Below are 12,087 nucleotides of genomic sequence, written 5' to 3' on the forward strand. Positions count from 1 at the left end.
CAAAAATAAATACATACATACATACATACATACATTTATTTTTAAAAAGTGCATGTATTTAAAAAAACCCCAAAAAGGTCCTACTGTAGAGCACAGGGAACTATATTCTATATCCTGTGATAAACCGTAATGGAAAAGAATATGAAAAAGAATGTACATCAATGTGTAACTGAGTCACTTTCCTGTACAGCAGTAATTAACACAACACTGTAATTCAAGTGTATGTCAATAAAAAATAAAAGTAAAAAAAAATGCCAGAAAAATGGTCACATAAGGGGAACTTCCCTGGTGGTCCAGTGGTTAAGACTTCGCCTTCCAATGGAGGGGGTGAGGGTTCAATCCCTGGTCGGGGAGCTAAGATCCCACATGCCTTGAGGCCAAAAAACCAAAATATAAAACAGAAGCAATACTGTAACAAATGCAATAAACACTTTAAAAATGGTCGACATCAGAAAAAATCTTTAAAGAAAAAATTCACATAAATCAGAAACAAATGAAAGATAATAAAGTCCATACATTAAAAAAAAAAAAAGAGCATGGGTTCGGGTCACATTGCAACTTCCCACTTACTTATAGCTGTGTAATTCTGGGCAACTCACATAATGTCTCCTCAGATTGTTCATCTATAAAATGGGGATGGTAAGAGTTCCCTACCTCAGAGCGTTGCTGTAATCCATAAACACGGTTAAGTGCCTTGGTAAATGTTTGAGGCTCTCTGGTTATTATGAATTAAAATATGTCAATGGCTTCTGGCCGTGTGATTTATAATAGTTTGATGTTTAACCAAATGGTAAAACTATTCCATTTATTATTCCCATCTCTTTTTAACCCTTAGCCTGCTTTGTTGTTTATGTTTTCTCCCACCACAGAGTGCTAGTTCCAGGAGAGTAAAGGCTTTATTTTGTTCACTGCTGAAAGCAACAGCACCCAGAAAAGTACTGTACATATGAAGCCCTCAGTAAACACTAGCTGAATGAATGGTGCAAAGTGTTACAAGGAAAAGTAAACCAAAACTTTCATTATAATAAAAAAGTATAGATAAAAAAATCTTTCTCTAATGGCTTCCAGTCAAGTAACTGAAAACACCATATGCTATAATAAAAACATAAGTAATTTATGAAAATTTGAAGGCAAAAACATAATTTTAAAAGATTTAGACCTATGTTAGGCGTGATAGAGTATGGATGCTTTCTTGAAATTCACAATCAGATCCAAGAGTATCACTTTCAGACTGTTCTAGTAGACTGAGTTTACTTTTAGTTGTCTTTGATGAAACAGTCACTATTCTACTCTCTTTCTTAACAGAAATGTGTTTTTTCGAAGACTCACTTTTAATTGGTTTATTAACCAAAGAATTATTTTGCCCAATTCCTTTGCTTTTCTGCTTTACAGGTGAGTCAGAGCAGGAATGCAGGTCCTTCCCAGGTTGTTTCTTAGCAGAGTAGTTTTTGGTCTATTCACCTGCTTTGCTCATTTTCTCTGAAGAAGACCTGCTATTTCTAGATAATTCCTCTTCTTTTCTTTGACTTCCAGTTCCAGAAATGACATCTGCTGAAGGAGAACATGTTCTAGCAATGAAATCTTCAAAAGACTCCTGCCGCTGCTCTGTGACTGGCACCCCCAGGTTGTCTTTGGAAGTTTCTAAGGCCTCCTGAGTAGACGCTGGGACACGGAAGGAGTCGAGAGGCAAAGGAATCCTAGCATCACCTGTAATTTTCGGAAAGTGGAGGGGAAGACAAAAGACAAGACAAAAATTCAGTGATGAACAAAGCCAACCATTAAAAAGTAGAGTTCAAAACTTCAATGTTACTCTGTAATCTTATTATTAACACAGTCAATTGATTAATCAGAAGATTTCAGAGCCAGTTTTTTTTGTAATTATATCTTGCCAAGTGATTCTCAGCTTAACCTAGCTACATCCAAGGCTATGTCCGCTACGTTTTCAGACTTTGGTGATTGGGGTAGTTATTACCCATTTCCTTTCCCTCACTAAAAATAAAACCCTATTCTGTAAGATAATTAATTTCTTTGCTATCCTCCAGGCACATGTAAACCGTATATAGTTTGTGACCAGACTGTGTTCTCAAGCTGTCAGTTCCCAAGGCCACTCTGAGATTGGCTGATGGGGGCTCCAAGTAAGGCTAGAGGAAAAGCTGACAGGTTTTCCCCTCCCATTCCCATAACCAGGTGATTCACTCTAATATGTTACCTATTAGCTATGTCTGGATTACTTATTTTAAAAATTATATCAGTATGTGTACCTTCATTAGTGTTCCTTCATTGTAAGCTGACTGCATACAAATAGAAACCTAGATAAAATATGAACAGAACAGACATTTATACAATTTAAAATCTGGAATATTTTCTCTAATGTCTTCTTTCTTCATTAAGGATAGTTTGCTTTAACTCATAAATTTTCTAAAGAACTTCCAGTCTCCTTATTTACAAAAGTACAGTATCATGAAATGGGCACACATTTACTAATCTCAGATTTGGAAAGGACTCCAGAGTCTTCTAGCTCCCGAGCATGTGAACTATTCGAGACTGATCATTATTGTTTTCTCTCTGACTTGGTCATTTCCTTTTTGCTAATCACTCTTAGAATCATTAAGTGCTGTTCTGTCCATTTACTTGGCTATTTTGCATTTGTTATGGGGCACTCTGTTTTGATTCTGATTTTCCTTCTTCAAGTGCCTTCTTTTCTTCTTTAGGTGGACTACTAACAGAAGAATTCACCTGGGGACGACCTAGTAAATGAAAATCTGACTGATCTATACCAGCCATTTTGGCCAACTGCCCAAGCCTAGACGAGAGGAGGAAAGGAGAAAAGACAAAGGTTATTATAATCACAGAAGAGCAGTTTAGATTTCTCCAGACCTACAATCATGAAATACTTCTAATATCTTTTTTTTTTTTTTTTTTGCGGTACGCGGGCCTCTCACTCCTGTGGCCTCTCCCGTTGCGGAGCACAGGCTCCGGACGCGCAGGCTCAGCGGCCATGGCTCACGGGCCCAGCCGCTCCGCGCCATGCGGGATCCTCCCAGACCGGGGCACGAACCCTTAGCCCCTGCATCGGCAGGCGGACTCTCAACCACCCCGCCACCAGGGAAGCCTTACTTCTAAAATCTTAAAAGCCAACATCCTACTCCAGACTACAAGCCTCTCTCTCCCCCAAATCCTCAGCCCTTTCCAGATTCATCCTCTAGGAGACATCCCACTGTCTCACTAGCAGCTTCAATATGTACCGTGCACCCTGTCCACTGCCTGTCACACCTCCATTCCCACACTTCTTTACCACCTTTCCTCCAGTTTCCAAGAATGTGTTTGTTCCTTCCTTCCCAACACCAACACCAATTCATTCACTGACAAAACACCGCTCCATCAACTATCAATCTCCACTTCCCTCTTTCAGCAAAATTGCTCCCGGTTGAGAACCACTGACCTATATCTCCCCTGCAGATTAATAATCATTTTTATGTCTAAGGCAAAGATAACTTTAATTCAAACTTATCAAACAAGCAAAAGAAGTGAAAGATAGGAAAATTCTTATGCATTCCCGACTATTTTCAAGGAAAACTGCCTTTAATTTAGTCTTTACAAAACAACTATACCTACTAATTACTCTGTCTACAGGTTACTCTTTTATAACGGGCTCCCCACTCTACCAAAGCAGGCTTCCCTATTTGCATTTCTTAAAAAATTTAATTCCTCATTTTAAAACGTCAACTATATTACCTATAATTACACTAAATTTGGCTAAATATAGCCACGTAAGTGATGAAAATTGCTCCAGTTCCTCAGCAAACTACCATTAGAGTCGCAAAGAGAAGAATGCCAGGAAGAGAAATGAACTAACCCAGCATCTTTAAGGAGAACCAGGAAAGCATGGAACTTCTGAAGAGAATTCTCAGTGCTGCCCAAAACACCTTCATCATCCAGGATCATGCTTGTCAATGAGTGGGCATGAAGGGCTTCAGACAAAGAGAAAGTTGTGTTTCTTAACTGGGCATTTTCATGTTCCAGCTACACAAGAAGACTGAAAACGTCTGACATGATTTTTTCTCATTGTCATCAAAAGTAGTCTTGCCTTGGGCTTCCCTGGTGGCGCAGTGGTTGCGAGTCCGCCTGCCGATGCAGGGGACACGGGTTCGTGCCCCAGTCTGGGAAGATCCCACATGCTGCGTAGCGGCTGGGCCCGTGAGCCATGGCCGCTGAGCCTGTGCGTCCGGAGTCTGTGCTCCGCAACGGGAGAGGCCACAACAGTGAGAGGCTCACATACCGCAAAAAAAAACCCCAAAAAACAACAAACAAACAAACAAAAAGTAGTCTTGCCTAGTTTCAAGGAACAAAACTAAAACACTCAAAATGTAATTAATTTATAATTAATGTAACCCTCCGCCAGTAAAGACAGAGACCTTATCACATAATAACCAAAACTCACAGGCACCCAACAAAGTTTCCTATATAACACTTAGGTGGTATATAAATAAACCCAAGCTACCGTTTTATTAATGATCTTTCACAAAAGATCACATTTCTAACTGGTTCAATTCATAATGGAGCCTCATTCCACATTAGAAAATGACCTGCTTTAAGTTTCCCTTAAATTAGAAAGTGAGTTATAGAATCTGATTTGAACAAAACATATTACAACTCTGCTGAATGTTAAGAATTAACTTCAGTGAGTAAAATATCTAATGCTTACGTTTAAAAGTCCTAAATCAGGGGCCTCCCTGGTGGCGCAGTGGTTGGGAGTCCGCCTGCCGATGCAGGGGATGCGGGTTCGTTCCCCGGTCTGGGAGGATCCCATATGCCGCGGAGCGGCTGGGCCCGTGAGCCGTGGCCGCTGAGCCTGCGCGTCCGGAGCCTGTGCTCCGCAACGGGAAAGGCCACAGCAGTGAGAGGCCTGCGTACGGGAAAAAAAAAAAAAAAAAAAAGTCCTAAATCATACCCAACCCAATTTATTAAATGTACGATCACCAATATTTTCTTTGGCTTCTTCAACATATTCACCCCCGTGCACTCTTCCCCTTCTGCTCATCATCTACGCACTTAAAACCCCCTGTAAGCTCAACTCTCGTATTTCTCAGAAAGGCCGTTAATGTTCATGATGCCCCTTTTGCCTTACATGAGCAGGTGCTCAACGTTTATTGAATGAGTGTCTGCCAATCCAATGGATGCACTTTCAAAAATTCCTCCCTACACTCACCCTGTGATAAATTATATTTAGATAGAACTTTTTAGATTATGCCCTGCTTTCATGCACATTACCTAATGTAATTCTCATAGTATATATTTTTATCTTTCATTGCATTCTTAGAAGTTTTCCAATATCTTAAATTTATTTCAATGATTCACTTTCCTAATTCATTGCCAGGAGAGTCTCATCATGTCTTTTATGTTACTGTATATACAATACATGCACAGAAGGTGCCTTCTTGAATCAAAGAATCATGAACAGGAAATAAGCTAATGTCATATAAAAGCACACACACATACACAAAACCAGATTTTCACATCTTTAAAAACATGCTTTCTGGAATATAGATCATATCATCACTAAATACCAGTAAATGCAAAAGTCCATATGATACCACCAATTTGCAACATATTACAGTTCTAAAGCTTACAAAATATGTGTATATGGCTTAAAATCAAATCAAAATAAAACCAAAACACTCTCAAAAGCAGATGAAACGTGTTTACCTCACTGACTCGTCTATCAGCCTTCAGTCTTATTACTCTTTCCTCCTTTAACTGCTTTAGGCACTGCTCCAGGGTTTCCTAAGCAAACAGAGTCAATATTATAACTAATTCATAGTATAATATCCAAAAGCCTTTCCAGCTATTGGTCTCATCAGGATTTAGGGGCAGAGCCAGAAGTGAACTCAGATTTTAGTCTGCTACTGGTCATATCATACCATGCCAGTGAAATGAATGATCAAAATCTATCAAATTTGCAAAGATTTATTTAAATTCCACTCTTTCCAACATAAATTTGTGGCAGCCCACCATAAAAGGCATATGCATATAACATAGTAAGTCAGAAATAAGAAGTTACGACCAAGAAAGAAAAATTCTATTTTTATTTGTGGGTCTCTTTAGAGCAGGAAGTCCTATTAACGAACCTGCTTAGCATACCTGAATTGCATAATTGCAGATTCAAAAGCATGTTTTAAAAAAGTAATCACTTTTAAAGCAATTTACAGTCAAGCACTGTTCCTGGAGTTCCCTGGGTATTAAATAATCGAATCATCAAAACCCTAAGAGGGGGCTTCCCTACTGGCACAGTGGCTAAGAATCCGCCTGCCAGTGCAGGGGACACGGGTTCGAGCCCTAGTCCAGGAAGAACCCACATGCCGCAGAGCAACTAAGCCTGTGCGTCACGACTACTGAGCCTACGCTCTAGAACCCACGTGCCACAACTCCTGAAGCCTGCGCGCCTAGAGCCTGTGCTCCGCAATAAGAGAAGCCACCGCACCGCAACGAAGAGTAGCCCCCCGCTCGACGCAACTGGAGAAAGCTGGCGAGCAGCAACGAAGACCCAATGCGGCCAAAAATAAATTTATAAAACAAAAAACCCTACGAGGAAAGAACGATCACTAACTCCATGTTATTTTACAGATGAGGGAAACAGAGGCAGAGAAGTAGAGTAAGTAGAGCAGCACAGCCGAGGTCACACCACTAAGTAGCAGAGCCACACTGTGGACTCAGGAAGCTGGCTGCCATTCCTGCTCACGGAGGTGGTAGTCTTCCCGTCACCAAGGTCACTGAAGTAAAATGAACACTGATAAACTATCTTAGGAGTTTTAGGAACTAAGACACTTCGGTCCTTGAAGTGGGGACACTGCTTGCAATAGGCAGAATTCTGACAGAGCCCCCAAGATGACCACTTACTGAAGTACACAAACCTTCCACTTATCCAATCAAACTCTAAATGTAGGTGCTGTAGTGAAGGGATTTTGCACATGGAATTAAGGTTCAACATCAGTTGATCTTTTAAGATAGGGAGATTATTTTAGGTGGATGTGGCCTACTCAGGCACCCCATGAAAAGGACCTGAACTCTTCCTGAATTGAAGTACAAAAGGGACAAGAGGGAGACTCTCCATTGCTGGCTCTGAAGAGGTCCAATGCTGCGGCAGGGAAGGCAAGCGAGAGGCCTCTAGGAGCTGAAACTCTCCCCCGACTGACAGCCAGCAAGGAAATGGGGACCTCTGTCCTGCAACTGCAGAATCTGAATTATGCCAACAAGCCGGAAGAAGCCTGTAGGCATTCTTTCCCAGAGCCTCTGGACGCTAACACAGCCAGACTGACATCTTCATTTCAGCTCTGTGGCCCACACAAACTATGGTGAACATCCAACGTTTGGGGCTCAATATCTTACACTTAAATTTCACGTGCTTTAACACTCTCAGGAGGGAACCCACATGTTCCCATGTGTATCTGAGCAGGAAGCCCAGTCACGCTGTGCCTGGACTTCTGACCTACAGAACTCTGAGCTAGTCAAATAGGTATTGTTTTCAGTCAGTAAGAGTGTAGTAAAAGAATTAATACTCTACTCAACCTCCAGGTTCGTGAGCAAAATAAATGATTGTCATTGTTTTAGGCCACTGTTTTGGGGTGGTTTCTTATGCGGTGATGAACAATCATAATACCTATACTTATGAAAACAGTAAGGTATATTTATACATGTTAACTGCTTTGAACAATCACTTAAAGAATGAGGAACTCTATTATATGCCATCATTGGGAGAGGAGCTGGTATCACTTTCTGGACAGTAGCTTTTGGTACCTAACAACAATCCTACATCAGGAGTTTACCCTAAGGAAATCAAAGATGTGGGCAAAGATTTATCTACCAACATGATTTCATAAGATTGTTTATAACCAAACCCTAGAAGAAAGCTAAGAGCCTCCGAATTGGGACTGGTTTAAATAAAAACAGCTCATCGTCTGAAGGAATGCGCTATGAAGCCACTAAGAATGACAAGAGGTCTCAACCAGAGTTCATGAATGGGCTTCAGGAGTGCTACATTCAAAATATATCTGTGCGTTTTTCCTGGGAGATGATGCATAAGCTTAATCAAATTCTCTGATGTAGAAGAGTAGTTAGTGACATGGCAAAATATTTCGGATACTTTTTTAAGACAAAAGAGCAGATTAGGTGTGTGTACATGCAGAGGTGGCTTTTATTTCCTTCAAGAAGTTCATTGTTTTCAAACATTTGCTCAATGAACATATATTTTTATATTCAGAACATGTTTAAAAAATTGAGAGTCTAAGAACTTCAAATTCTTTAATGGTTCATTACTAAAGCCAGTCAAGTTTTCAATGGGGAAAAAGGGAAAAAAATTGCAAAATTCCTCTACTTTTAATATAATGGTTTAATCAATCTTCTAAAACTGATTTCAAAGAAATTCTAAACAAATAAACAAAAAAACAAAAAACCCTCAGCACGGTCAGAGGAAGGTAGATTAAAATTCCTGACTGGTTCTAAATAGCACATCAAAGTGCAATTACATGCAACAGTTTCTCCCTCTAATGGAGGGAATTAGAACACAGTGTTCAATTTTTGTGAAAAAGTGTACCCTCCTCCTACAAAGTATTCAGAATTCATGTCCCTTACATGGAAATATGGAACCAAAAAAGTTAGAAAGTAAAATTGCTTGATATTCTATTACTTAAGTAAGACTAATGATAAGGCTTTGGAATAATTTTCCTTCCTGCCATCTGCTCTCCATTCCACCCTTCTGTACACCAGCTAGGGTGATTTTTCTGGGACAAAGCTCCCATCATATTGGATATCAAATTTTATGTTCAACTTTTCTCCATTTAACATTGAAATCAAGCATTTCTCATATAATCAGGGGATTCATAACCTTGATTTTTTTCTGTGGGCTACAAAATATTCCACTGAGTGGGTTTACTGGTTAACCATTTTACACATTTAAATTCTTTCCAACTTTTCAGTATTATCAGACAAAATAACCGTTTTTATGCATGAAGGCCTTTTTCCATATTGAGAATAACATTCTTACAATAAATCCATAAAAATGAGTTTGAGATCAAAGCAAATGAACATTTTTAAGGCTCTGAGGTACCTACCTCCAGACTTCTTTCCAAAAGATTTCTGAGATTTTACACTGCCATCAGCGATGTATCACTTGGTATATAACCTCTACTATAACTGTTGGCTTACTTCCTCACTTAGAGTGCAAGTTATTTGAAGATAGGGGGTGTATTTTATTAAGTGTTTATCCCCAGCACCTGTGCCTAGCACAACGTAGACGGTCAATAAATAATTGCTTAATAAGGAAAATCCCTGCCACACACGTACATATAAGATGTACGAGTGTGAAAGACAGACTGTGTGTTTTTCTCTAACTGGATAGATGAAAACTTGTCATCTTCTTTAGTGTGCAATTTTTTTGCTTATAATTAGTCATTAAATTTCTCTTTTAGATTATATTGTAAATATTCAGATTCTCTGAGGCAAATGGGCCTGGCACTACCCATTAGCTACAGAACCTTGGACAAGTTCTATAACTCTAGGCCTCAACTTCCTCATCTATAAAATGGAGATAAGCTCCCATATTACAGAGCTCTTGTGAGAATTACATGAGTTAAAACACATATAAAATTAGAAGAGTGCTTGGTACATAGAATATGTGCAATTAATGCTGAATGAATGAACATGCGAATGCAAACAGTAGTGAAGGGCTTAAAATGAAACGGTCTCATCCCACTCCCACATCCAGCACTCAAGAAGCGACCGATTCTTTACGCAGTTTTTAATTGTAAAATACGATATGTGTACTGAGAAGTGCACAGAACAAAACTGTCAATGTGACAAATAAAAAGAGAATACTTACATAAGCACTACTCGAATCTGAAAGTATTGAGACTTGTCAGCATCGCAAAAACCCCCCATATCCTTTTCTCATCACAAGCTCCTTCCCTCTTCCCGGTTAAACACCAACCTCACTTCTTGACAGTCATTTCCTTTAACCTGCATGCATCCCTAACAAAAGAGTTTAGTTGTGTCAACATCTAACTTTATGTACAGGATCATAGGATATGAAGTCTTTTCTATCTTATTTCTTTCTCTCAACATTGGTTTAAAAAATTCATCCACATTGCTGCCTGTAGCTCTAGTTCATTCAATTTTATTGCTGGATAGTTTTCCCACTGTACAAATACACATCATTTATTTTTGACTGTTAATGGACATTTGGTTTGTTTTCAGTTTGTGCTAATGCAAATCATGGACAGGAATCCTGCTGTGCCCGTTATTCTGGTGCATTTACACAGGGCGGGGGTGAGGGCTGCTGGCTCACAGGCTATTTATATACCTTCAGTTGATGGAGAGGGCTAAATGCTTTCCAAAGTAGTTGTGTCGATTTATACTCCAGTATAAACAGGGTAGAAGATTCCCATAGTACTTCAGGCCTACAATACCTGATACTACCAGACTTTTTATTTATGTATTTGTCAATCTGATTGACATGTAGTTTTCTTGGTTTTGACTCACTTTTCACTTATTACTTAATGAAGTTGTACACTTTTCTCTGTTTACTGGCTGTATGGATTTCCTTTTTTATGAGGTTTACGTCAAATATTGTTATTTTTTATTATTTTATTATTATTATTTACTTTTGGCTGTATTGGGTCTTCGTTGCTGCGTGCAGGTTTTCTCTAGTTGCAGTGAGTGGGGGCTACTCTTCATTGCGGTGGCTTCTCTTGTTATGAAGCACAGGATCTAGGTGAGCAGGCTTCAGTACTTGTGGCACATGGGCTCAGTAGTTGTGGCTCACGGGCTCTAGAGCACAGGCTCCGTAGTTCTGGTGCACGGGCTTCGCTGCTCCGTGGCATGTGGGATCTTCCCAGACCAGGGCTCGAACCCATGTCCCCTGCCTTGGCAGGCAGTTTCTTAACCACTGCGCCACCTGGGAGATCCAACTATTGTCATTTTGAATTCTTCTGCATTTCCAAGTAATACTCTCACATGACTATTTTCTCACTAAATTGGAGGCATTATCTGTTCACTTTCTGAATTACTAACAAGTAAGGGTTTAGTTCCTCTACATTCTTTCCTATGTCCACACTGCTCAGTAAAGTTATGTCATCATGAGTTATTCCACTGCTCATGATCTCTTTGACATGTAGTGATATACTTAAAAACCTACATTGTTGATCAACTAGAAACTCTCTCAACGTCACGCTTTGTAAAATAAGGACATTCATACCATCTTCCCTTTTTTCAACCTCCTGTCTACCTTCCAAACCTAGCTTTTACGTTGTCAAAGTTGAAATTTATATTCTGTTCTATGTGCAGTTAAGTCTTCTGTTATTTGAGAGTCAGTACGGAGTAAGGTTTAAGAGAACAGGCGGAGAGCCTGAACTCAAAGGCTCGATCCAACCTTAAATTAGGTACAGCCTGGGCAAGTTCCTTCCCTGACTTAGCTTCCTGTTCTCAAAAGTGGGAATGATATTAGCACCAACCTCATAAGGCAATTCAGAGAATTAAATGAGTTAATATATGCAAAAACACTTAGAGCCTAATATATACTAAGTACATACCAGTACACAATACATTTCAGTACATACCAAGTTAATACTCATACATACTAAGTATTGTTTACTTTAGTTATTTGTGATTACATGCACGTTGACAATAAAAGCTGCAAACCAAGACAGCATTGCCATTATTACAATGAAATTAATATTGCCCACTGCAGATGTACTGTGTCTCTGTGTATAGACTACACCTCGTTCCATACTGTGCCAGTGTCACTGCCCTTGTGCAGGGTGACCACATACCCCAAGCCGCCTTGGGCTGTTCCCGTTTATACCTGTTGTCCTGATGTTACAGCATTAGAGTGCCTCCTTACACTGTTGAAGTGTAAGGAGTTTGGACAAGTTCCGGTTTGGACAACAAATTAGATAGGTGGTCATTACCCCTGTGTGTCACTGAAAAGGGGGACATCTATAGTGTCAAGCTGAAGTGGATTCTTCCCTTCCTCACCAATAGTAGGTTAAAAATCAACCATAGTCTAGTGTGCTTCAGGTTTATGTCCGTAGAGCC

The 12,087-nt window shown here is 39.7% G+C and overlaps 1 pseudogene across 1 annotated transcript in view; it reads right to left on the reverse strand.

Annotated features, from left to right (window-relative positions):
- Nucleotides 1-1,035: 1,035 nt before the first annotated feature.
- Nucleotides 1,036-12,087, reverse strand: part of LOC309808894 (centrosomal protein of 78 kDa-like) — a 981,446-nt pseudogene continuing 970,394 nt past the window's right edge. The window contains exons 10-14 of the transcript in view: nt 5,707-5,784; nt 3,857-4,023; nt 2,632-2,803; nt 2,262-2,309; nt 1,036-1,723 (exon numbers count right to left, since the gene is read on the reverse strand). The product of the transcript in view is annotated as a centrosomal protein of 78 kDa-like (transcript). The remainder of the gene's footprint in view (nt 1,724-2,261; nt 2,310-2,631; nt 2,804-3,856; nt 4,024-5,706; nt 5,785-12,087) is intronic.

Source organism: Mesoplodon mirus (assembly GCF_964341445.2).
Source record: "Mesoplodon mirus genome assembly, chromosome: 7".
Taxonomy (NCBI): domain Eukaryota; kingdom Metazoa; phylum Chordata; class Mammalia; order Artiodactyla; family Ziphiidae; genus Mesoplodon; species Mesoplodon mirus.